This window comes from Bufo bufo, chromosome 2 (genome assembly GCF_905171765.1).
Source record: "Bufo bufo chromosome 2, aBufBuf1.1, whole genome shotgun sequence".
NCBI classification, from domain to species: Eukaryota; Metazoa; Chordata; class Amphibia; order Anura; family Bufonidae; genus Bufo; species Bufo bufo.
In genome coordinates, this window is record NC_053390.1 from 339,803,097 (window position 1) to 339,809,406 (window position 6,310).

Below are 6,310 nucleotides of genomic sequence, written 5' to 3' on the forward strand. Positions count from 1 at the left end.
CCCTGGTCCTCACTGAACAGTCACCCACGTGGATCCACGCCACAAGGATTAAGTTGGTGAAGAAAAGAGAGGTACTAACGGGGGCAGACAGCCCTGACCTCCAACGAGGCCCAGAGGTACTTACAGAGGCAGACAGCCTTGACCTCGAAGAAGATACAGAAGGGGTACTAACGGAGGCAGACAGCCTTGACCCTCAACGAGATGACGCAGTTGGGAAATTCCTCGAGATGGCTGAGATGCAGTGCCTTAATAATTGCAATTTTGTGTCTCCTACTTACTGTCCTATGGCTGTGGGACAGACAGATGTACTTGAAAACAGAATGCAGAGGGGAAGACAATCTGTGGAAAACAAAGGAGAACTTATGGCTGTACCTGGCCAAAACTCTGAACTTAACTGACTTTTGTCTCCGAACCACTTTATCGGCATCTAACATTTTGGAGACATGTCTGGTAGCAGTCCCCACCCCAGTAGCTGTATGGACGGGGCTCCTACGTTCCCAATGGAATGACACTGATTTGGAGGATCATGATGTTAAATATGGATATGTAAATCCTTATCATGCTTGTTATGACTGTCCTACATATGAGACTCTGCAGAGTAATATGATAGAAATAATTACAGGTCTTGTCACAGCAGCAGAAATATGTTATAACTTCACCTGTGATGAGACACTATTGCCTCCCTGCATACAAGCAAAAATGAAGAATAGGGCAACTATTGACTATTTATTGCTCCAACATGGTGTAGGATGCTCATCGTTCGCAGGGATGTGTTGTTTCAATTTATCAGATCACTCCCGTGGAATAAAAGATAAAATTGGCCAACTAGAAGACATGATTAAACATATAAAACAAGATGTTGACCAAGGTTGGTGGGACTGGCTTTTTGGCTGGATACCTGACTTTGGTCAAATAAGATATATTGTAGGAGTGGCATTTGCCGTGATCGCTGCAATAGTGGGTCTCTGCTGTTGTCTGCAGTGTGTGCCCTCCCTTCTGGCCGTATGTAAAAATGTGGCCGAAAGAGGGGTACACTCAACATTCCTCTATACTCCGGTAAAGGTAGAAGAGGCAAACACAACCCCAACAAAGCCTGAGGATTATACTCCTGAAGGGTATATGGAATATCTAAAGGCTTACAAGCAAACCAAGGAAGAACAGAGAAAGAACCATATAGTATAAGATATATATAAGGTTCTAAAGAGAGGATTGATGGCGTATAAGTAACTCCATTTTGTTTTACTCAGCAACGTGTATTACGATTGCATCAGGCCAGTGCACTATTCTAAGATTTCCATTTGTGCCTTTCTCCCTCTGTAGTATTGAGACCAGATTAGAAAATGCATACATACATTTGTTTAACCAGCCTTACTTCACAAGGTCATTCTCATGTTTATACCTGAATGATTAACTGTCGCTACTATGAAACATCTATTTCTGTAAATGCAGAGCTCATGTGTATTCAGGCCATACGATAAGACTAATGCTAACATATGATTGGATGTAATGGGAGGTCAATCCTCCCCTATATTAAGTGTTGGCACGCAGTGAATAAACCAGAATGGATCAGAGAAAGACACGTGTTTTTGGTCTCCATCTAATTCATTCTCTCGGTACCGAATAGGGCTTAATTCAAGCTGATCACCGAAATCTTGTGGGACACATTTAGGCAAAGGGCCTATTTAGCCTTACATATCTCTACCTGCTTGCCTTGACTCTCCTGTTGCCAAACCTGATTGCCTGACCTGTACCTGAGCCACCTGCCCTGACCTTTTGCCTGTCTGAATATGCCTCTGCCTCATCCTTCGGTCCTGCACCTCTGGTACCTTTCTCAGATATCTACTGGTCCGCCTGGACCAGCTGCATCGTGTGCCTATCCTCCTCAAGAGGTAGCGACCTGGTGTTCCCCTCGGGCAAGTCTATCCCCACCATCAGGGGTACTGTGAAGATCCAGATGTTTACTTATAGGAGGTAGGACACATGGCACAGTGGGTTCACAGCCGCTAGTTCGTGACACTGTCACTCCCATCCTTCCTTCCAAAGCACTTCCCTGACTGGCTGCTGCATGTACAGTGATACAACATAAATCCCTACCCCACACTTATTCTGGTTCTGCAAAACTTGGAGGTTGTTTGCAAAATGCAATTTTCCAGATAAAACGTAATCTGCTGATTTAATAATCTGATTTAATAATCTGTAATCTCGCGCATGCGCCGTGGAAAGACCTGTCTGCGCCCGCGCAGTGTCCTGGCATCGGCCTCACAGAACACATTGCGCATGCGCTGACTGGTCTTTTCACGGTGCATGCGCGAGATTACGGCATATGAGGTCGGCGATGAGAAGTAAATAAATTAGCAGTGGGGCGGTGCTAGGCTCAAGGAGAAGGGGTGCGGCTGGGCTCCACCGGACAGAGGGAGAGCACCTTGGGCTCCTTATTTAGGTAATTTGCATATTAATAAAAGCGATTTTATAAACAAATTACAAGGCACAGGGCAGTAATACTAGTATATTGTAATATAAATCATGGAGACTGATGTGGTCATGTCAACAGCTCAGTAAGTGAAATCCTGGTGACAGAATCCCTTTAACTGCATTCCTAGATATGCTTTTCGGCAGGAACCATGGGCCATAGACACAAAGACAGGAGGGGACTCATTGACTTCTGTGGGACGCATTCTTTGTGACCTGCGCAGAGGACATTTTACACGAAAGGAGTAGATGTGTTTTGCGAATGGTAGATTCTGCGTGAAGGATTTTAGGATATATATATAGATATATAAATATATAGATAGTGATATGGGAAATGAAATGCAACATCAACCACAGATTCTTTCTAAAATATGTTTAACATAAAACTTGAGTTATACAGTAGATCAGGCATGCTCAACCTGCGGCCCTCCAGCTGTTGTAAAACTACAACTCCCACGATGCCCTTCTGTAGGCTGTCAGGGAATGATGGGAGTTGTAGTTTTGCAACAGCTGGAGGGCCGCAGGTTGAGCATGCCTGCAGTAAATCGTGACACATTCCCTTTAACAACAATTAGCTAAGAACACTCTATGCTAAGAACACAAATGTTATGTGAGAACAATTTATACTGGCAAAACTAGGCTGGGGCTACACAGTGTCACAATGCCACAGTACTGCACATCGCCACATTATGAAAGTGAATAGGCTCCTGTTGTGACTCATAAGTTGCCACGTTCACATCCTGGTAGTCACAAGAAATCCAGCAGGTCTGGATTTGTGCTTATTGGATCGTGATTGTGGCAGCTTCTCATTTGCAATGAGATCCCATTCACTTCCATTACATTGCTGTGCACACTAGCCTTGCACTGTGATGCTGCAATCATGTGTCATGGCTAAAGTTGTTATGCTTAGTCTTTAGCCAATGCTCGTTTCCCCTGATGAGCCAAGGTGAAACATGCATGTAGGGAACATTTGAAAGGACTTTCTAGGGTCTTCTATTTAGGGGTAGGATGATGACAGGGTGGCCCTTGTCAGGGTGGGTGCTCCATGAATAGGTCCATAGGGCCAGTGTAGTACCTGGCTAACCAGGGACAGATTTCAATTCCCTTAGGCCTCTTGCACACGAACATATATTCATTCCGTTTCCATTCCATTTTTTTGCGGACCGTATACGGAACTATTCATTTCAATGGGTCCACAAAAAAAATGGAAGGTACTCCGTGTGCATTCAGTTTCCATATTTCCGTATTTCCATTCCGCAAAAAAATAGAACATGTCCTATTATTGTCCGCATTACAGACAAGGATAGTACTGTTCTATTAGGGGCCAGCTGTTCCGTTCCGCAAAATATGGAATGCACACAGATGTCATCAGTGTTTTTTGCAGATCCGTTTTTTGCGGACCGCAAAATACATACGGTTGTGTGCAAGAGGCCTTACTTTGATTCCTTCCAATTAAAGGAACCCGTACCGGAAACCCCCACAGAGGAATAGAAATGCAAAGAAAAAAAAAGGAACAGAAATGGTCATCTGAACAACTCTCAGAAGGACTACTCCATGTGAGTATACCAGGAGGTGGTAGGACAACCGTGTTCTTTAAACACGGTTTCTGCCTTGGTGTCGCCATTCATTTGGATACCGCTGTGTATCCCTTGTCATTTTACTGGGAAATATCTTCTCATACAATATTCACCTTTGAGAAATAATTGTATTTCATTCTGGTGACCCCTTTTTTCTCTCCACTGCGGTCAGTGAGGTTAGAGTTTTCTGACTTTATTATCTAGCCTTAGGCCTCATGCACACGACAGTATTTTGCGTTCAGTATACTGGACGTTTTTCAAGTTCAGTATGCAGTACATATACTGAACCATTCATTTCAATGGTTCAGCAAAAAATACTGAAGTGTCTCCGTGTGCATTCCGTTTCAGTATTTCAGTATTTCCGTGCCGTGAAAAGATAGAACATGTCCTATTCTTGTCCGCAAATCACGGTGCTTGGCTCCATTCAAGTCAATGGGTCCGCAAAAAAAACTGAACACATACGGAAATGCATCCGTATGTCTTCCGTATCCGTTCCGTTTTTGCTGAACCATCTATTGAAAATGTTATGCCCAGCCCAATTTTTTCTATGTAATTACTGTATACTGTATATGGCATACGGAAAAACGGAACGGAAAAACAGAAAGGAAACGGAAACACAACGGAAACAAAAAACGGAACAACGGATCCGTAAAAAACGGACCGCAAAACACTGAAAAAGCAATATTGTCGCGTGCATGAGGCCTTAGCCTCATTCTGATCAGTCTAAAATTTGCATCAATCAAGATCAGAGAATTCATATGATTGTGGCCGAACCTTGATGTCTGTGGTGATTTTGAAGATGTCTAGAAAGTCTGGTTTGAACTAACTTATCCTGAAGATAGGTCATCAATAAATATAACTTGGACAACCCCTTTAACTTTCATCCATACATTTTCCAGTAGTTTGTCTCTCCACTGTAGCCAATGTTATTTGTCTTAATTCCTGTTACTTTCCATTTATGCAGCAAAATCAAACTAAGAACCTAAATCATCCTTTTACACAATGGAATCCCTACAGACAGTCAACACTTAAAGGTATATGTGGTCAAAATTAGAATTCACTTTTACTTTTCCACTAGTGTCCCTTTTACCCTCAGTTCAGACCTACGCGCTGTAAAACGCTCAACAAGGAGAAACCAATGCTTCCCTATGGGAATGGTTCTCACCTGGGCGTTTTACAGCGCGTACGATCGCGCTGTAAAACGCCCGACGCTCAAACAAGTACATGAGCGTTTTTTTGGGCGTTTGTCGCGCGTTCCCGTACATAGACTTTCGGGAACGCGCGACAATGTGTGTTCACTTGTCTCTGTATGCGCGCTTGTAAACGCCCGTACAATCGCGCATACAGAGCGCTCCTTTCAGAACGCTCTGGTCTGAACCCAGCGTTAAGGTCTGTTCCCATGGAATAGAGAAGTTACTGATTTTCTCTTGTGGATCTGTGTGCAGAAAATCTGCAGTTTCCACAGTGGCAGCAAACATACTGTCCATAAGAATATATGAAGAAACTAACCTTTGGTGCAAATTCTACATCTTCAGCATGTCAGTGTATACTACAGATTTCCAGTGTGGATTTCACCCTTTGCAATGAATAGGATGAAATCTGCTGCAAAATCCTGGACAAATCCTCATATATCTCATGCAGATTTTGCAGCAGATTGATCACTCATTTTTCCCTCCATCTGTTTCATAGGAGACCATCCTGGGAATATTTAGGGTACAGACACTTGGTCAGCTTTCCTGATGCAGTTTTGGAAGTAAATAAAAAAAAAAGAAAGAGGTCAGATTTATCTTTCATACTTACTCTCCTTTTATGATCAACTCCTTTTGGTTTCCAAATCTGTATTGGGAAACCTGACCATGTGGCTATATCCTTAAGGCAGCCACTTTCTGCAACTGTCCCATTCTTCTTAATAGGACTTGCATATATCCATGTGCATGCTGTAGAAACAACTCCATTCACATGTACAGAATGGCGGTTTCAGCCAGCAGACATTTCTGCAACAAGTCTGACTTCTGAACATTTCCTAAGAATCTTTTTGTGCTGTATTTCAGCAAATATAATGATCCATTTGAGAAAAATTCATGATATATATCTATATATATATATATATATATATATATATATATATATATATATATATCTATATATATATATTATTCGTTTTTTTCTGTAATAAATAATATCTTGCTGAAGTCAGAAAATCACATCCTTAAAATATTACTATCCAAAAACAATGACTATAACATTTTCCAACAGTAAAAATA